General features: G+C 39.5%; 1 long non-coding RNA gene across 14 annotated transcripts; it reads right to left on the bottom strand.

Moving 5' to 3' along the window:
* Positions 1-2182: 2182 nt before the first annotated feature.
* Positions 2183-17521, bottom strand: LOC131254831 (uncharacterized). 14 transcript variants are annotated; one of them, XR_009175939.1, is made up of 9 exons: positions 16654-16668; positions 13058-13138; positions 10062-10221; positions 9153-9253; positions 8766-8934; positions 6035-6100; positions 5862-5954; positions 5603-5633; positions 2277-2426 (listed from the first exon to the last, which is right to left on the bottom strand). It is a non-coding gene; the product is annotated as an uncharacterized LOC131254831 (long non-coding RNA). The 14 variants fall into 14 exon arrangements; XR_009175930.1 differs by lacking the exon at positions 16654-16668 and adding an exon at positions 16790-17521 and having other exon boundaries at positions 2183-2426; positions 10062-13138; XR_009175931.1 differs by having other exon boundaries at positions 2183-2426; positions 10062-13138; positions 16654-16774.
* Positions 17522-22090: the final 4569 nt, after the last annotated feature.

The raw sequence follows: 22090 nt of genomic DNA, 5'->3' as shown, positions 1-22090 counted from the left end.
AAACCGAGTGGATACATGAGCGCCTGAGTGCCGAATACCAGTAGGCCGCGTCTCCCACTGTGTCGTGGTCGGTTGGAAGGGGGTGTGGCCTTATCCGCCCGAGTGAGGGGGCTATAAGCTAGGCTGAGTTTGACCAGCTTGCAAATGAGTCCGCTATCGACGAGCCGGGTAAGTATTGGCAGACTATAGGTGATAGTGTGGTCTCTTCCACTTGCTGAGCTGTGCGGGGAGGAGGCAGTCGGTGTGAGGTGTATTAGACCCGGTGATATCCAGAGAGGAACTGCATCGATATGTGTACTTGATGAGGATCGACATGCTTGCTTCGCATCTCGCATATGACATTTGACTACATAGGCCTCGCATTGCATGGCCTTGGTATGGCCGATAGCAAGCATTCATGTCTTGCATCATATAACGTTGATATGGGTGATAGCATTCATGGACTTATCGCATATTTCCGCATTACTCTGATATTGTACACTTGGCGCTGGCCTTGCACACACACTTTCAGTACCCTCTAAGCTTTTGTAAGCTTATGCACGACCGTTGCGTGCAGGTAGTGTTAGACAGCAGCAGCGCTGAGGCAGGAGTGCACATCAGTTTATTTTGAAGCTTTTGATCACCCTGTATTTCCCTTTCTGCATTGTACTTAAAAGTTTTCGATATAGTGGATATGTGGTGATGTTGTTTTGTGACTTGGTTATGCTCTATTACAAAAAAAAAATTTCTACTGAAAATCCTCCTTGTAGGATCCCAGGATCGGAATCTGGCATGAGAGTGCCGGAATCCGAGAATGGGGCACTACGGAGGCTGTCGGCACTAGATTCGGCGATCGGGAATTTTGTGAGCCCGTTTTCCGAGTTTGGGACGTGACACACATAGAGCCATACGTATAGTGAACCCATGGCCCCACATAAGCGCCTGATATACATCGCCCTAGGCCTCACTCATGGGCCACATATGCATCACGTTGGGCCACGCCCATGGGCCTCGAATACATCACAATGGGCGTCGCCCATGGGCTTTGAATACATCATATTGGGTCTTGTCCCTGGGCCTTGAATACATTACACTGGGCCTCGCCCATAGGCCTCGAATATACATCATGATGGGCCTCACCAATGGGCCTCAAGTGGGCTTGGACCACATCAAAAATCATTTCAATAGTTGTAGGTGTAACATGTGTACCACTATATACTATCATTTCATGGGGCACCCAGCCCATTAATGATGATCAACATTGTCCAAACATTGCCTAAGTAAATCAGCACCATCCAAACATTGCCCAGCACCGTCCAACATAATGTGGACGATGTGGATGAAATGATAAGCTGGATACACAGGCCCTCAGAATTATACACGTTGCATATATTAACCTAAATAAAATTTAATAGATTTTCTTCCACTGTCGCAGTATCAGATTTCTTTTTTGTAACAATCCCATAGTCTTATTCGTGGACTAGGACGCTTGTTTGTGGAACTAAGAACTTTTGGATAGTTTTCATTTTTCTAATGTCCGGTAAATTTACACCAGTCCAATGGTCATGATACATTTACACTGATTACCATAATTTGGACCATTTAATTTTAATAGTTGTATGCTATATTTAAAATAATGCCTATGCAACTTCTAGGTGCCTACGTAACATGCATCATACAGCTAGAGTATCAAAAGAGGCCGATTTCCCTGGAGCCAGTCCACCATAATTAGGAGCGTCAATGTGCCAGGCTTGAGCCTGAAAAATCAGAATTTTCAATAGGGCCAGCCCGACGGCTCCGCTGAAACAGTTTAAAATATGGGCCATGACCTACTCCAGGCGTGGCTCGTTGACGGCCCTAACCATAATGTATACTTTATATCTTTTCCATTCCTCCGTTTCTCCATGTCATTTTAGGGCATGGGTCCAAAAATACAGCAGCTTAAACACTCAAATAGGCCATAACATAGGAAAGAGTAGGGATTGGAGGGCCGCCATTAAAAATCTTGAGGAGAAGTTTTGGATCAATCTGATTTTGATTTTTGTTTTTGTTTTTTCTTTTTTTTCTTTTCTTTTCTCCCTTCATCCAATTCATAGCGACCTCATGCATAAGTTAGATGTAAATAAACATCACGGCAAGCCGTAGAAAGGTTTCAACCATGAGCATCATCCATCTCATTGTTCTACAGTGCGGTCCACTTGAGATCATGACATAAATTTGAACGAATACACATATATGGACAGCATAGACATAACTCATTCATTACCATGGGCCCCACAAATAGGTTGGCCCCACCATGAGGATCACATTATGTAAAAATAAGTCCCATTTGCTCATCACATGGGCCACCTTTGATGTAGCCTGTCCATCGTGTGGGCCCCACCTTTGAAACGGACAGTTGGCCTCCCTTGATAAGGGCAGTGAAAGAAAGGCTGCTTTGATATGCACTGTGGCCAAATGAGAAAAAGTAGGAGAGTAAAAGTCAAAAAAAATTATAAAAGAAAAAAAAACTGTTAAAATAAGTAACTTTTAGCATTAAATTACTTTTATGACAGTGCTTACCAAATTAACTAGTGTTAAAAAGTCACTCAATGATTTAAAATAAGTTAAAAAGTAATTTATTTGGTTGAATCCAAACAGGCCCTTAATAGCCGAATTACTAAGCCATGGGACCCACATCCTCTGCAAAAATAACCCAACCCAACTCCTTTGGACCCTACGTGCACAAGGCCAAATTGTGCATAGGACCAAACTGACCAAACCGTGCAGGTAGTTAAGTGTGTCACATGTACATATAGTGCTTTGCCCCAAAAATCAAATAGGCCCACCCATTAAATGGTTAGGGCACATGCATCAATGGAGATAGGCATAGATCTTTCATATGCATATATTCCCTGAGGCTGTCAACAGGCTGTTGTTGAGATTGGGTACTTTCAAGTCTTATATCTTATTATTTAATACTCTATAAAGTTTTAATAGTAAAGCTATATGTATTTAGGGCCAACTCTCACTGGCTAGATTACTATGCCATTGGCTCCACATCCTTACCAACATCTCATTAGATTTAAATACGTTTATACCTTTTCAGAATATAACATGTTTATTGGGCAGACATAGTTTAACTTGTATTCAATTAAGAATATAATTAAAATTGGGTGAGCCCATTGTGATGTTTATGTGAACTTCACCCCGACTATCAAGTGAGTCGACCAATGTGAGGCCCAGGGTTAAAAAAATCAGCCTCATCCATGATTAGGTGAACAACACAATTAGAAATAGTGTACAAGGCAACACTTTCCCTCTTTTTTCTTTTTTCTTTTTTCCCTTGTGCGGTTTAGCTAAATTATGAATGGACCTAAATTTTCAATTTTGGGTCTAGATTTTGATGTGGCATCTAATGGTTGGAGTGAATTTATATAACCATCACGGTGGGCCCTGAAAAAATAATTAAGGATTGACATCTCTCTATTATTAGTTTGTTTGGTGTGGGATTAATTCACAGTCAACTTGTTTTTCTTCCCTTAGCCTAAGGTGGGATTATATATCTAATGATCGTTAGCCTAAGGTGGGATTATATATCTAATGGTCAGTAGCTTAAGGTGGGATTATATATCTAATGATCGTTAGCCTAAGGTGGGATTATATATCTCATGGTCAGTAGCCTAAGGTGGGATTATATATCTAATGGTCTGAGTGCATCCCACATGCACACAATGGTAAACCCCATCAAAAATTAAGAGTGGGCGTCTTATAAAATTCCATTCTTTTATATATGGAATTTTACAAAATACCAACTCAATAATGTATTATTTACATTCTATACCGTTTTCAAAAAGGTTTTTAATAAGCAACCTTATTAATGTAACAAATTATCACTGGAGCACCTTTTCTTAACGGAAGCTGGGTCTGTCATGCCCAAAAATCAGTACTATATATGATTCAAATGGCTCACATCAAGGGGAAACAATTTCAAGGGTAAGTATTGTCATGTACCCTGTTGGTCTACTTGAATCATGGATATGGCTGAGTTTTGAGCCCTGGACCTAAAATGGGATGACAGACCCGATGGTGGGGGTGGATTTCACAGGTCACCCAAGCCACCCAGCCAACCCAACTTCCCTTGTCAAATATAATGGTTATTGAAAGCCTTTCTGAAATGGATGCTACCCAGCCAGGCTCTAGCCACGATTGGGCAGATAGGGGGCATCGTGATGTGTATGTGTATCCATGCCGTCCATTCCTTTTCTTAGATCATATTAAGGTGAGTCCAAAAATGAGGCAGATCCAACACTCAAGTAGACCACACCACAGATAGCTCGTGCATTTAATGCTTTGTGCATTAAATTAAACCCAATCTTACTATTTAGTGTGGCCTATTTGAGCTTTTGGGCTCAATCCTTAAAATGATACAAGAAAAGGGACGGCATGGGTATGAAGTCGCACCAAGTTTCAGCCATACACAAAACTCAGGTGGGCCCCACACAAGTGATTTTAAATGTTTTAGGCATGATTTCTCACAATTTCAGATGGTGTGACCCACTTGAGTTCCGGATACGGTTCATTTTTAGGATATATCATAACCTAGAGGGGACCCACCAAATGCATGTTGTGGATGTCCAACATAGATCACGGTGGATCCACAAAGTTCAGCCTGATGGGAAACTCCCATGAGGTTGACCTCATAGTACAATTTCCTGTGTGTGTGACACTAATTAGCCGGGCTAGGCTTATAGACTATTGTACAGTCCAAATCAGCCCGACTGACAAAAAAAATTTAAAAAGTGCTTGAATTTTAATCTTAAGCTAGGCCCATAGCAGTTAAAAGCCCAACGGGTAGAGTCGAAAATAGGTTGGGTTGGGTTTGGTCGGGTAGGGTTTAGGAGATCCTCGTACCCAACCATTTAAGAATCTACTTCAAGTTTTGGACCTAGACTTAATCCATTAAAATTCAAAGCTAGTTTAGATTAGCTAGAAATCAAAAGCAGCTGACCCATTAATTTAAAAGGTCGATACTGGCCCCCTATACAAATCTGACCCGTTTGTCACTCGTTGCATTAAGGTCAGTAAGGATGTCAATGGGTACCCAATGAACTCGACCTACAAACCTGACCCAATTTTAACGAGTTTAGGTTCAATAAATTGGACTCAAGAAATCAGGTTGAGTTCGAGTGTAGACAATGAATTTATCCATACTTTTCTTTATTTTGTTTTGGTTTTCCGGTCAAGCCAAGCCGGATAATCTGGCTCAACCCATTAATAACCAAAGTGGGCAGGTAGGGTTCAACACAAGCCCAACCTATTTGTTTAAACGAACATATTTCTAGCTCGAACCTGATCCACTGCCCAAATAGTTTGGCCTGAACTACCACAAAAGCAAGTTGGGTCAGTTAACCTGCAAGCCAGCCCGACCTAGGCCTGAGGCCAACCCATTTTAAATTAGGTCTAGGCCCGTTGGTGGGTCTATATTAGGCCTAAGCGCAACCCATTTAGGTCGAGACTCTAATCCACATGCCAATCTGGCATGTTTGTTGCCTAATGTAAGGTATAATTCCCGTAAGGAAAATAAATATAAAACAAAGTTCAAAAGTGAAATGGTTTCTTATCTTCGTTAATTATTTCATACCTCATTATTTTCATGCTCTTTAGTAGTGCCACTGGAAAAAACAGAAAAGAAAAGAAAAGTTAAAAAAACAACAGGAAATTGCACCTTTAACTGATTGCTTTGACAAACAGTTCATGAAAGTGGCTATGCTGTATCAAACCAGCATTCATTTTCAGGTAAAATTACTAAAATCAGAAATGCAAGGGAAAAAATGTGTGCGTGTGTAAAGCTGAATCTGGCCACAGGCAGCCACATGTTCATCTATAAAGAGTATGCATACCTCCTAATCACGGGCCAGTCTAACATAAGCTTTCCCATATCCAGTAGAGAAGTTGAGCATTTTTGCCTTTTTTCTATCGGAAGCAAAGGCATCCTGAAATAAAGTGTAAAATACTAGATTATAATTTCCCTACTTGTTAGGATACAGTGGGCTCCAGATTGCAACTATCTTACTTGAAGTTGGACCAAAGAGACCTATAACTAGAGTTGGGCCAGGTGGGTCCTCCCTCCCTCTCTAACCTGTCCATAATCATCCACAATGAGAGACTTTCCTGGTGTAGCTATAAATACCTGCCGGGAGCATTAACAATCTTGTAACATTTTGAACAAAAGTAAAGGCATTAAACATTCAGCATGGGGAACAGTCAGAAACAAATCTTTTGAGGTAAGAAAGAAACTCCGGCAAATTTATAAACTTCTGATATATATATTGTCTTTCCCTTCTATTTTCACATTTCTTGTTTTCCATTTTATGACGACTTCATGAAGAATTGGAAGGCTAATGGTTACCATCTTTTCTTCATATGATATATTATAACAATACATGGAGGATATAAGTGAGGAGCTTCTTGTTGAGTGAAAGATTGTGTATTTCTCCCTATTTATACCTTGGTTTTATAAACATGATAGTGCTTAATCGATTTAATTATGCATGTTTTTATGTACGAGGTGATTTCGAGAGCTTAAGGTGAAATTAATGCCAAAAGGAAGATTTATGCTCAAAAGATTACTAAATGAAGATTTTGAGATTTTGAAGTCATTAATGAAGAATTCACATGCCAAAAATCCAAGAAAACCAAGTGAGAAATAAAGAGAATCAAAGATTTGAAGTGAAGAAAACGAATCATGAAATTGTCCTGAAAACAAACGTATTCCTGAAAAAGTCCTGAAAAAGCATATTCTGAAACTCGGAGTCTATTGTAGCTGTGCAGAGTGAAGTATATTTTGAGAAACCGCGCATAGTGAAGTTTAATTTAGCAAATTGCGGAGAGTGCATAAATTTGAGGCGGTTTCTAAATTTTTCCAACTAGGTGCGAAAGTTGGAGTTCCACAACTATAAATAGGACTCCCTAGGATGCTCCAAAGCATCTTCTAGGGTTTAGAAAAGTCTCAAGGAGCATAGCACAAGGGTGGAGCAGCTGCCAAAGAGTTTTTCTTCTTCCCTAGTTTATTTTTCATGCTTTGTTTAAGAGATTTGATTTCAATCATGTCTATGGTTGGCTAAACCTCTTAGCTAGGGCTAAGAGGTGAAGCTTGTAGTGTGTTTGGATATTTATTTTGCTTTGATTCTTGTTCTTATTTAACTTCATTGATTTCTAGTTTGATGTTAAAAGAATATTTTCAGTTTTCTATGATTTATTGTGACTCAAATTACAATAGATGTTGTGATAGCTTTGGATATCTTCTTTTCCTGTTTAGAGATAGTGAGATTGGTAAATCCAGTTGTCCACCATCGTCTCTTAGGCATGTTAGGGTGATGGAATCCCTTCCAATCATCACAATTCTCATCCATTGAGAATTAGGTCAATGAAAAGTTTAGATTTGATTTAAATTGCTTTATCTTTCAATTGGATAGGATAGGACTCCAATTCCAATTATGTTTATTGAATCAAGCAAGGTAGCATCTTAATAGCTACAAGTGGATCCTTGGCACCCTAGTTCCCACCTTTAATTGATAGTTTAAACATTATTCACAATTACTCTTTTTTATTCCAAAATTCAGATTTAGATCTTCTTCTAGTTCTAGTTCTTTTCAGAATACGTACAAGTTTAGTCCCTGTGGATTCGACCTCGTTCTCATGAGTTACTACTACATCGCAACCCTACACTTACACTTGGGGTTGTGAACAATTCTACATAAAAAGAAAATGTGACCAACAAGATGTACATATTAAGGCATGTTTACATGTTGGCCGCTCCTTGAATTGGATTTGATTAGTCCAATCTTTTCCAGATTGGGTGGGGGAAGGAAACAAATTGGAAAAGGAAGAACATCTTAATGTCTTTTTGCTTCACATAGGACTTTTGGTTAAACCAAATTACCATTTCGTTCTGCTCAGAATCCTTTTGGATGAAATCCCAAAAAGGTCGAGAGAATCACTGCTGCATGCAAACAAGCCCTCAGACAACTATCAAGTTATCTTCTTTTTCTTTTTCCGAGAAGACAACTTATTCATTACATCAGAAGCGGGAATGGAATTCCCAAAATACAGAAAAGGGCCTTGAAGCTCCAGATTAGTCAAGCTGAAGGACAATACAATCAGCAGCCCCGGCAGAGACAGTAAACAAAATGTTTAGCCCTGCAGCCAACTTGCTGTGTCAACTAATGTCTAACATGCATCTTCAGCTTTATCAGCAATGGGATCGATGCCAATATATACCAGGAAACACAGCTTGTCTAAGTTATCGGTGCCATAACAGCATAGCATAGCTCTAATCAATATTATCATATCAAACTTCAAATTTCAGTTAACTTTTACATGGTAGCAGTGTTAAAATTCGCCCACCTGAATCACGTATGGCCCTGATTTTTGGGCTCTATGCCTAAATTTTAGTGTGGCATCTAATGATTGGAGTCGGTATCATATAATGATGGTGGGCCTGGTAAAAATCAAGGGTCGACGTCTCTCTTCCAATTTGAACACAGGAGGAAAGAGGTCACCCTTGATTTTTGAGGGTCCACCTTGATGTGTATTTGAAATCCACTCCGACCATGAGATGTGTAATCTCACTTTAGGCCTAGGACCAAAATATCTAGCTGACCTATGATTCATCTGGGGCCACAAAAGGAAAAAGTTGAGAGGTGTAATCACTGATGAGGCTCATTTTTTGGGTCCAAGATCTAAGATTGGCGAGCAGAAGTTAGAGAGGGAGTTTGAAGTGTGATTTGAAGTGGAAGAATTACCTGGCTATAATGATTATGCAGCTAAGTTCTTTAACTCTTTTTTGCCTTTGGGATTTGATCTTTTGATTCTATTCACACTGTGATTCATTGGTACCATGATTCTTCATATTAAAACTGTAAGTTTTTTTCTCTTATTTGCAACTGGTACACATGCCATGCTGACTTGCATCTGATTCACAGTAAAACAACTTGGTGAGTAAAACAAAAACGTCATGGATCAGACTTTGAAGTACAAGAGAAAGTTAGAGAAAAAATGCGAACCTTAATACATTGAGTACAGTGTTGTGTTGTTTCACCGATAAGTAATAATTTACAATTACTTTGAGCTATATGGTATAATGCTATATACCTAAAAACTAACAAGGTCAAATCTGCATGGACATTTACCATTGCTGTAGGCATTTCCGGGGACTGCTACCCCATTAGAAAGATGTTGGTTACATCTTTGAAAAACAATCCACTCTATCAAATAAGAAAAGGAAAAAACACTGAAAAATAAAAAAGAGAGAAGGTTGTTAGTGGCTATTCAAAACGAAATACAATTTAGAGAGCTAAATGATGGTCCAAGCTCATAGTAGAAATTTGAATTAAATCAGGGCTAAGCCCGTTATTGGGTCTATATCATAGGCCCAAGCCCAAGCCATTCAGGTCAGGACTGGAACCACAGACCTATGATAAATCAGCATGTGGGCTCACATTTTGTAGACATCCCATCCAAGTATTAGGCGGGCCCCATCATGTAGATGGCTCAGCCCAGGCATCATAACTGGACAAATCAGCACATAAGCAAAAGCATGTGCTAAAACCATGGACGGCCTAGAAAAAAATTGCCAAGCTTGTTTAAACCATCCACCGTTTTCATCTATGTGGCCTAACTGATGATTTAACCATCCTCGCAGTTATGTACATGGTAGAGCACACCTGATACATGGCTCAGATGTCCTGCACATTTTCCAGGTTAGCATGCATCCACTTACGGAAGTGCATGTGGAGCCACCAAACATCCTTGACACATGGCTCAGATGTCCTGCACATGTAAGGTTAGCACATATCTGCTTGTAGAAGTGCAAGCAGATCTAGCAAACCTCTTTAAAATCCATGCACTCTGCATTCCTTTGGCTTCTTTAACATGAGAGAGGTGAATTCTACAGGTGTTATTACTATTGTTGGAATTGCCGGTAACTACTAGTGGTATAGAGATATAGATATAACAACAATTGGGAGATGAACTCTTGCTAAATAATCATTGCTGTACAGACAGGTTTATTTTGGGGAGGAAGAACTAGAAAAAAAAACCTGCAGATTTTTCATGCTCAAGTCTCAGCACATGTTGTCCGCAACTTGAGAACTCCGAATACCGCTGAATGATCTTCGCTGCAGCTTCTTGTTGGTAGTTGTGAAGAGCTGGCCCATGTTTACCTCACAGGTGGCACAGTTGGTGATTGCCCATGTGTATCTGGAGAAACAGTTCGTCAGCATTTTCTTTCAATCTAGAAGAAGCCTATTGAGAAAATTACTGAAAACTCCCCATTTGGGGCAACCACTCTAAGCTATCAGATTCTAAACCAGCTACAACCAAAATAGCTGCGAGAGGCAAACATGATAAATTGATGGATCTGGAGCATGGTGTGCCATAAAGGTCGTTACAGGGCCGTAAAGGCCATTACGTAAAGGTAATGGTGCCAACCATTACACGTTACGGGATCGTAACGGCCGTAACAGCCGTTATGGAAAAAAAAAACCCATAATTGCCGTTAACGGCACGTTACATCCCCTATAAAGGTCATAATAGCCCCGTAATGGTTTATTACGGGATATACAGGTTTTTCATACTTTTTAATCAAAATTACGAGCAGATACAGGTTTTTCGAGGGTTTTTTCAATAAATAAAAAAGAGAGACCGTAACAGTTGTTACAGAGCCGTAACAGCCATTATGCCTTGTATTGTAAAGGTAACGGTGGTGGTCGTTATGGCCACTGTTACCATTACGGAACACCTTGGTCTATAGGAGAATCCAGTATGGACAACATGTATGATCAGACTTAACAGGAGGTGTGACCTAACACTAACTCGGGCACCTGAACCCAATTTCTTAACGGGTCCAATAAATGGGACCCGCACCATTCAAATCGGGTCAGATCCAACAAGTACCCGGATCCACGGGTCCGGGTACTCATTGATTGTCCTCTGGTTTTTTCACAGTGTGTAAAGTAGTGTATTGCTTCTGCTAATCGAGCACCACGTGAGTCTAACTTTCACGAGATCCACCCCATCGCTCAGGTATGTTGCTCATGTTTACCCAGGAATCCAAAAATCATAATGGTTCTCTAGTAAACCTACCCAACTAGACCAACTAGAATTGAGTGGGTCAATCAATGTGACCTAATGCTAACTAAAGCACTCAAACCCGAATTCTTAACGGGTTCAATAAATGGGACCCAAACTATTAAAATCGGGTTGGTCCAAGAAGTGCCTAGACCTGTGGGTCCGGGTACTCATCGACCGTCCCTCTGGTTTCTTTCCCTCCCATGCTCCCTTAGCCCAACCCATCAGGGTTTGCTACTAACTGAATCTCTTATTTGAACTTGCAACCCATCTTCGTTTCAGGGGGGGGATAGGCCCCAGCCATCCCAAACTCTTTGACGAATGGAGCTTTAAAAGAAGGCAAGGCAAACAATTACCAGGGTAAAAATTGCATACAAAGGTTACTGTAGCAGTGAAGAGCTTGAATAAGCATGCTGCACATGTAATCCAACAGCACTACATTCTAAGGGCTAGAAATGTAGGAATACTGAAAAGAATACATAGTATCTATCTTTTATTATTGGCATTTCATTCTATTTTGTGTAGCAATTAGCCTATTACTATTAACAAGGCAAGCGAAAAGTCCAAGCCTTCAAACTATGTAACCCACATTTTGTTCATCATGCATGAATGAAACCCAAAGGTTCTCTGAAAATATCAAGGCAAATCAGTGGACATACATGCACCTAGCAGGTCTACGAAACATATGCTCTAACTTACCAACATCCAGAAGAAGAATGCAATCTCAAATGAATCGTGGAATTAGATGAAATGGATCAAGTGAGGGACAATATGAGGCTAATTACACCAAAAGTATTCATCAAAAGGCTTCACTGGAGCATCCTTCTACTTCTCCACAGCGTCTTGAGCCACACGAGTTATATGTGCTCTAATTTTGCACCTACGAGAAGTAGAAGTTGTCAATTCATCCAGTTCATTAGTTAACATCAGAGTTAAAACCTCAATCAAGTACTAAAAAAAATTGCCTTGGCTTGGTCAAATCAAGAATTGGGTTGAGTAAATGGGTAATGTGTGTATTTCAAAGCCAGAAGTATTCGATTCAATCAAAACTTAAAAAAGCTTTAAGTATCAAGCTGAACCGGAAAAAAAAAATGAAAAGAAGAGAAAAGAAAAGAAAAAATCAATCAAGTGCCCAAAAAGCTCAATTAAATACTTGGAGAACTCAATCCAGTGCTTAAGCTAAATTTCAAAAGAAGTCAGACTCTGGCACTTACGAGAGTTGAGTTTCGAGTGACTATATAAAAATTTCAAAATACCACCAATGCACTTGTTTTGAAGTCCTATATACAATTAGGATCGAAGGCAGAAAGGATAAAAACACCACCAATGCACTTGTTATGAGATCCTGTACAATTAGGATCGAAAGAAGAAAGGATAACTAGAAATACGTGTGCCATCATGCATAAACAACCCAAATAGGAATACAAGGATGGAAGCATACATATCATTCATATAAACATGAAAGCAATGGCAATCATGAATAGTATATGAAGTAAAAAAAAAAATGCATGCTGAATGATTGAAATAGTATGTTTACAATCTCAAATCATGCACATCATCCACATTTAGCAACAGAAGGATAACAACGAAGAGCCACAGATACCAGCTGCAGATGATGTTGACAATGAGTGAAGACGAGTTTGTCCTGAAAATACAGATGAATAGCTACAACAGGACAGGATGAACAAAGAGGGGCAAAGGTTACCTTTTACCAACAACTTTCTTAAAATAAGTTTCGTGTGCCCACATCATGTACTTGTGAAAATCAAAATTTGGGTTTGAACTGCAATGTTTCTGGAACAGAAACAATATATCCAACTTGCTAACAGAAGCATAAAATTGTTTGAAAAATAGCCTCTTCAACCACGAGAGAAAAGAGAGTACACAAGCGTCTGTACTTTTGAGCAATGCTCATAGGCAACATGCCCACAATTTACATGGTCGGGATAGGAGTACACACACATACCACATGTAAGGAGGATGACTCGCGACCATGCTATCTAGCTCACATCATCGACGATTACTAGGCTTGGGCATGGGCTGATGTCTGCAATAACAATCTATCGAGCTTAGACATCTGTATGGGAACTATCCAACAAACAGGCCCCATGAGTAATTTGTTATCTTAAACATATTACTATCAACATCAAGCTCATGTGTAACTATAATTCATTCTTTTTTGAAAGGTACAACTATTCCTAAGTTAATTCGATTTTAAAATGAAATGGTATATAATATTTGATTATTCAAAAGAAGTTTCATGCATGGAACAAATAATCACACAGAAAAAAATCAAATTAAAGGAAAAGCCTGACCTCCAAGGTACTCCAATGACAAGATGAAGAGTATCGCAAAAGGTACATGAGTCCTGTTTGGTCATTCACTCTATCACGGACCATATTCGCAGTTAAATCATAGGTCCTGGGGCCTTTTTCTTAGTACCTTACCCCATGTCCTTTTGGACCTTCCTCTTGACCTTCTGGAGCCTTCAACTTGAACCAACTTACTCCTAACTGGTATAGTGCTTGTTCTCCATCACTCATGACCAAACCATTAAGTCTACTTTCCTCATCTTATTACTTATTGGTGCTACTCCTATTCCTAAGTTCCCTCGAATGGATCCACTTCTAATTCTATCCTTCCTCATCTTACCACTCATCCATCTCAACATACTCATTTCAACTATGTTCATGAATATTGTTCCTTAACTACCCAACATCCTATCCCATAAAGCATGGGCGGTCTTATAACTATCCTATAAAGGTTGCCCTTCAGTTTGATTGCTATGCGAGGATCACATAAAACTCCAAAGGCACATCTCCAATTCTTCCACCCAAGTTGAATTCTATGAGCAATGTCATCATTGATCTCTCCACCCTCACAATTATCCACCCAAGATATTGAAAATGGTCATGTTGGTGTACTTGGTCAACAACCTTAACTGATTCCTCATTTCCACTCCTAATTTTAAAACCTTTAGATTCTAAGGCATCCTTCCACAGTTCTAAATTTTTTTTATGTCTTCCCTTATACCGCCAATCAAAACTATGTCATCTGCAAACAACATAAACCACCATGGGAACTCTTCATGTAAATGCATTGTTAAATCGTTCGTAACCAATGCAAAAGGATACAGGCTCAATTTTGACCCCTGGTGTAAGCCTACAATGATTGAAAATCACTTGTCCCTCCACCAGTGATCCTCACCTTTGTTACTTTCCGCTCTTTTTTTCTTTTTCTTTTTTAAGGATGTGAATACCCCATCATGCATCTTTAATCATGTCAACATATCTTCTTGAGTCACTTTTCTTTCCCACTACCTACCGGATTAACTCTCTATAGACCATATCAAGTGCTTATCTACACCAACAAAGTCCATGTGAAGATCCTTCCACCTCTCCCTATATCTCTCCATCAACTAAAAATGAAAATAGCCTCAATAATTGACCTTCTTGACATAAATTCAAATAATAATAATAATAATAATAATAATAATAATAATAATAAATAAATAATAATAATCTGATACATTCATCTCCCACCTTACCTTTGTGTGATCACTCTCTCCCAGAGCTTCATAGTATCACTCATAGGTGTAATATCATGATAGTTGTGGCTTAGTGCAACTCTGCATATCTCCTTTATTCATATAAATAGGAACCATTGTAATTTTTCTTCATTTATCTCTAGCAATTTTTTATATTACAATATTGTTGAACAAAATTTCAACAAAAATAAGCTAGTATCTCTCATGAACTCCAAATCTATACCAATATACCATTTGGTCCTAGGGCCTTTCCTATCTTTGTCTTTCTCAAAGCTTCTTTTATTTCAAATATCCCAATGATACCAAAGTATCTATGGTATCCGACGTCATTTGTGTTAATGACTTTTATCATATGATCTTAGAAGAGTCGATCATTTACAAGTTCTCGAAATAGCTTCTCCATCTCTCATTAATCTCACCGTCCTTAACCAATACCCTTTAGTCATTACTCTTAATACATCTAACCCTTCCTCTCATTTTTTCGAGTTTGCATACATCTTTCTCAACTTCTTTATCCCCAATCTATTATAAAGATCATCAAATGCTTTAAGTAGCTAACAAACATACAAATCAATTTCTCATCCCTAGGATTCTTCTAAATTGGAAGCTTCGCACCAGCTTCCTACCCAATCTTGAAAAAGAACTACAAAACAAAGCATTCTTGTCCATGACCAGCGTAAAGATATTGTGGAATTAGGGCAACAATGTGCAATCCCCACATCAACTATTTGTCCAACGGTGCACCATAACTCCACTGCCCACTTTATATCTGATATGTCCTCTTAACCCAACCAACATCAGAGGATTTATCAAAGATGGCAGAGGTGTAACTATGCTGGAGTTCTTTGGCCCAATAGGAATTTGTGACCCCAACTTCACGAAGGCAGGTGTCAAACCAGCAATTGATCACTTTTTTTTTTAAGATGCAATTGATCACAATTTTATCTCATCATTGGTTAAAGGAGACTCAAGGAACAATTCATTGGATGATTGATGGCAGACCTCGTTGGAGATTATCAGACTGAGGAAGCGGTTAGGGTATGCTCATCATTCTCAGTGTCATTTCTATTGTTAGTACATTCAACTAACTTTGAGGCTGATAGGCTAGCCAAGGAGGTTTTATGTGTGCTTGCTACCGTCATTTAGGATGGGTGTGATGACTTCTAGTTTGTCTTTTTTATGTTTTGCATTAGCAGCATCTATATTGATTACTCCCAATGGATGTTGGGTTGCATATTCTGTTTTTGCTTTTTTGTTTCTTAATAAAGTTTCCATTCATCCAAACCAAAAAAAAAAAAAAAGATATTCTGGAAGTTGTGGAAGACATTTAGTTGTAGGCAAGTTTGACTACTAAAAGTTAAATTTCTGGAATCTTGGTGCAAGATCCTCTTAATTTTCTGAAATCTTGGTGCAGGATCCTCTGACTTCTTGTCGCTCCCACTTGGAATCATGCTTCAAACTCGCGCTCCAGCTTCCTAGCCTTCTATACTTGTTAACATTTTGAAGCAGATGCTTCCCCTGTAATGTGTAGATGAGCTAGTAGAAACTGTAGTGTGCGTGAGTGATCTAGGGTTCAATCCCTGGTAGTGTTAACTTTCAAATAAAAAAATAACAGATGCTTCCCTGTGCTTTCACTAGAATCTAGTGTCGCCTGGCTTCACACTACGTCTAACTATATTCTGTAATGCAATTGATTTTTTGAAATTCCAGGCATGGTATTAGGATTGTCTTAGAATCATAAAGTTGGATTATTGATTTGTTTCAAATGTAAAGAGATATAGGTCTAAGGGAGTGAAAATTTTGAGTTTTTTTCAGCCATTGGATCATTTTTAGGTTTCTCCTAGCCCTAACTGTGTCCTTCCCTTGATCTATCAGATCTCATGTTCATTCTCTAAAATCCCTACTGCCCTAATTATCCTTGGTGAGATGCAAAACTACTCATTACCCCAATTAAAGAAGTATAAAATCAGAAGGGGCCACTGTCAAAGAAACATCTACATAAAATATATATGTACCGGTGCAGATAATTCATCAATTAGTGGTAAATGCCAACAGAACGACAAAAATAGCATCCCAACATCATGAACCTCTTGAAGCATTGATCCTTGTAATTTAGGAAAATTACTGAGATTTCACGGGCTAGAGCGGTACTTCTTCTACACCTCCAGGTCGAAAGAGGGTGGCAATGGGTCATTCTCGTAGGGGAACCCACTCCAGTACAAAGATGTGCCTGAATCACTCACATACATGGCCTCTCAATCAACGAGGTGCCTGTTGGCCCCACCATCCCCAACCACTTCCTCTTCGCAACACCTCTTCTCCTTAACGACTTTATCATACCCACCAAAACAATTGACCAGATTGAAGAGGTAGCAGAGGCTAAGATCCTCGCCCTTGAAGACGACAACAGCAACCCACTTCTCGAGCTTGCGGCTACAGTGGTTCTCAAGGAAGCAGGTATACTCTAGTTCGAGGGTGGCCAGGTCGCAGACGGACGGGTGGAACTGGAGACAGGAATAGCCTGGGATTTGGTGGGAAAGTGGGAGGCGGAGATGTCGGAGGGTGAAGGGTGGGCCAAGCTATTGAGGGGAACCATGCAACAGATGCCGTGGCATTTGGCCTCAGGTTGGATCTTGGAGATGTAGGAGACCAGGTCCTGGAATTCGTACTCGAAAGGGTAGTAGACAGGGGCTTGGGGGAGAGCTAGGGTTTGGGATGAGGTGTTGGCGCAGTGCCTTTGGACGCCTTTCTCTGCCGCCCGAGGACGGCCTTTTCCAATTGCAGAGAGAGAGGGCTCTTGGGCAGGCCGAGAGAGGGAGAGGCAGAGAGAGAGAGGACCGATGATGTTCTCGAGAGAGGGCAAGACGGTCAAGAAAAGACCGTTGCGTGTGTGTGTGTTAGAGGGAGGGAGAGAGAGAGAGAGGGAGGGAGAGATTTGGACCGGAGCCGATGTTTGCTTTGAGATATAAGCAAACCACTTCTATGATACACGGGCGGAGAATGGAGCTTAATACGCAGGCGCTCAGAATTGTTGATGTGACTCGAATAAATCTGACTTGATTGTTCATCCCACTCTTTCCAAGCTACAATCCAAACTGATGGAATAGGGTTGATAGTTTTCATTTTAGACCATCCAATCAATTCCTACAAGTCCGACAGCCAGATTATTAAAATCTCCTGAATTTTTTGTGTGATTTTGTACCCTCATTAGAATTATATATTTTAGAAAATATTTACTTAAAATTCATCCCAACCACTAGATTCTTCACCATATATGTTAGGCCAAGTGACCAAAAATCAAACCATACTATTGGGAAACTATTTTCAATGCTAAGCTTCCTAATTGCTTCCCTTAGTCTTGCTTATCTAAATCATCAATGGACCTCATTTTTTATGAACCATCATAAATTACGGTGTGGCAGTGGTTTTATTATGATAGACCAATAAAAATAAAGAGTGGATGACTCTTTCCCAACTATTTTTTTAGTGTGGCCTGTTATAAAAGTAAGAAATTCTTGTACACAAAGGAGGATAGAAGAAAACGATAACGAAACGATCAGATCTATCATGTTTAAGGCTCGACTTGAATAGTTAATTTTTCAAGATAGATTTTCAACACGAAAAGATCTATCATGCCCTTTTTCTGAAAAATTCAGCAAGTGCAAACGAAGGAAATCTGCAAATTGTCTTCAGGATACAATGAACTCTCAATCCGATTTTCAACACGAAATTTTGCACATTTAAGTGTTGAACAGATCTCTAATTTTAACACCGATATGCCTTAAGACATTCAGAAAAAAAAATTTAGCAAGAGACTAGATTGAGAATAATTGCACAGAAGATGATATAATCTCAAAGATTAAGAGTATATACTTCTGGATTATAGTATCAAGGATTTATATCAATTGAAAGCTTATGAATTTCTTCCCGAAGATGTGCTAAAGTGCCTCTTCAAAAAATTCATACCCATTCACAGCAAATAATTGTCTTTTCATGAAAGGACATGACTCTTTGTCCTATGGCAGTTATTTCTGTACTCATTCAGACAGGAGCAGTTATCCAATAGGAAAAACTGTATCCACATAAGCGACACATGGCATAGGTGCCACATGTACAATCATGTCACAATTACTCTCAATCAACAAAAAAAGGTAATAAAACATCAGGGTACCATAACCCAAAAAATATGAACCGGGTGACAAAAAGACTAAGTGCTAAGTGCACCTAATAAAGCGCCCAAGCAGCCCTACAGCTCACGTCGCTCGCGCGAAAGGTGCTTCGTACCGTCCTTAAGGAGATTTGAACCCTGATTTCATAAGCAAAAACTCATTCTCTTACCGACTAGCTATACACACTATTTATGAAAAGTTTAAATAATTAATATATTTATTTACTTTCTAAAAATAACTTTCATTTTTAAAATTTATTTTTATTATAAAAAAACACAACATAGCCCACTTGAATCACATTTAACATGATCTGTTACACTATGCATAATGTTGCATTACACATTTAACCATTCGAGTGGATCTCACGTATACATCACGATAGGCCGTATAAAATCAAAAGTGGGTCTACCTTAAAAAATTAATATACCGATGGAAATCGATAGCCCTTGGGAGTAGGACCCCTCAAGCTCCCACCGTGAAATGCACTCCCACCATTAAATGGGTAATCCCACTTTGGGCCTAAGGCCAAAAATAATACTAGCCCATGATTCAAGTGAGCCACCCACCCATGATTCTTACGGGGCCCATCATGATAATCATATGAAATATATTCCAACCATTAGATGTCACACCAAAATTTATAAGTGAGTTGCTAAAATTAGATAAATTCATGATTCATGTGGGCCATACCGAAGGAAAAGGTTTGCAAGATGAGCATGGTGTGATGAAGTGAGCGTCATGTGATGTGGTAGAGCCAGTGTTTGAGTTATCGGCGAATTGTCGATAACATCGACGATAATATCGGTGTCGCCAGCTCTGCGACACCGAAACCCCCTAAATTCGTTTCTCTGCCAGTTGTCGGCGAAATATCGGCGATTTTTTCAAGATAGGCGATATTATCGGAATATGCATTTCGTACTCCATTATCGACGAAATATCGGGAGATATTATCGGCGTCCGTCTGATATTTTCAGAATCTCGACTGTAGCCACCAACCCCACAAGAAAACTGTAACCACCTACCCCTCTTTTCGGCGATAAATATTGGGGATATCGGGGAAAAAAATTTTCAAAGTGATTTTCGTACCTGGTTAATCGGAAGTCGGAACCGGAGCTGGAAGAGGAGCTTCTCGATTGACAGAGCCGGTATGTGTATGCAAAACCCCTCCTTTCTCGCCATCTCTCCTCTTTTCTCGACAAAGCTTCTCGGTTTTTTAAATTTCTTGCTTCGAGCGAAAATCCCTGAAATCGGATTTCACACCGAGCGAAAATCGCTCTCGCAACGGCAAATCAGATTTCGCGGAGCGAAAATCCCTCTCCTGCCCGAAAATACCTCTCGCGGTGAGGAGTTCGCGCCGAGCGAAGGTGAAAACGAAATACGGGAGGTATATCCAATGGGCGCTGTGCGAGTACGCTCCTATCGTATTGACTAAACTCAGTTGGGCCCACGTTAAATGCATGTGTGGTTTATATAAGCCGTTCATCCGTTTTTCCATCTAATTCAAGGGGTTGAGCCCAAAAATTTAAGCATATCCAAAACTTCCGTGGCCCCAAGAAATTTGCAACGGTAGATGTGCAATTCAACTATTTCCTACGGTGTGGTCCAGCCATGATGTATGTGGGCCCCACCATGATGTATGTGTATTATCCACTCCGTTCATCAATTTTTTCAAATCATTATAGGGCTTTATCCCAAAAACGAGATGGATAAAAGTATCAGGTGGACCACACCACAGGAAAATAATAGTAATTGGATATCCATCACTTAAATCCTCCTAAGGCCCACGATACTGTTTATTTGACATCCAATCTGTTAATTAGGTCATATAGACCCAGATTAAGGGCAAAAAAAAAAGATCAGGTTGTTCAAAAACCTTCATGGCCCTCAAAAAGTTTTGAATGGTCAAAGTTCATCCAACACTATTTCTTGTAATGTGGTCCAATTGACATTGGGATATACCTGTTTCTTTTTTTTTCTATATAATAAAATTATCTATAAAAATAGATGGACGGAATGGATGAAATACATACCTTGTGGTGAGGCCCACAGAGCACGGCAGGCGAGTCGCCAATCCATTTCCAAAGCTCAAATGAGCCGTACTACAGGAAAAATGTGGCTAGGAAAATTCCTACCGTTGAAACCTTCCTGGGGTTCAACAGTGATGTTTAGATGCCATCGGTACCATTAATAATGTCATTACTATTGGGATGAACTCAAAAAAAAAATATTAGCTGAATCAAAACTTATGTGGCCCCACGAATATTTCAACTGTGGACGCTTAATTATCACATTTTAGGCTTACTTGAGATTTAGATATGGTTAGTTTTTTGCATCATGTCCTAAAATAAACTCACAAAACGGATGGACGGGGAGGATTTTTCACAAATATCACAGTGGGCCCCACCTAATCTTGCAGCGCAGGAAGGAAAACCGAGTCCTGCGCTGCTGGGAATCGGATTGCGTACTGAGTTACTCCGCACGCTTTTATCGTACTGAGTAAACTCAGTCGGGCCCACTGTTAATGTATGTAGTTTATCCACACCGTCCATCCATTTTTACTAATAATTTTAGGAGTTGATACAAAAATTGAAGTGAATCCAAAGCTCAAGTGGACCATTACACAGGAAACAATGTGGAATAATGATTTCCACCGTTGAAACCTTCCTAGGGTCCAAATTAATTTTTATTTGTCATCCAACCTGTTCATAAGATCACAAAGACATGGATGAAGAGAAAATACAAACATCAGCTTGATCCAAAACTTCTTTGGCCTCCAAAAAATTTTCAATGGTAGAGGTTCAATCAAACTGTTTCCTGTAGTGTGGTCCACTTGAGATTTTAATTTGCTTCGTTTTTGGGATCTAGTCCTAAAATTATCTATTAACATGGATTAACAGAGTGGATAAAATAAATAAATAACAGTGGACCCCACACAGTTTACTCAGTACGCTAAGCAGATTGCGTACTAAGTAAACTCTATGGGGTCCACCTTGATTTATGTATTTTATCCACTCTGTGCATCCATTTTACATGATAATTTTAGGGCTTGAACCAAAAAATGAAATATATCCAAACCTCAATTGGACCACACCACAGGAAACAGTGTGAATTGAACATTTAACATTGAAAATTTCTTGGGGCCCCCAGAAATTCTGGATCAAGCTTGTATATTCTATTTCCCTTCATCCATGTTTTAGTGATCTTATGAACAGGTTGAATGAGAAATAAACATCACTCTGGGCCCTATAAAGGTTTCAACGGTGGAAATCATTATTCCAACTGT

This window comes from Magnolia sinica, chromosome 9 (assembly GCF_029962835.1).
Source record: "Magnolia sinica isolate HGM2019 chromosome 9, MsV1, whole genome shotgun sequence".
Taxonomy (NCBI): domain Eukaryota; kingdom Viridiplantae; phylum Streptophyta; class Magnoliopsida; order Magnoliales; family Magnoliaceae; genus Magnolia; species Magnolia sinica.
The sequence above is the reverse complement of the archived record's forward strand: the minus strand, read 5'-3'. Positions and strand labels throughout refer to the sequence as shown.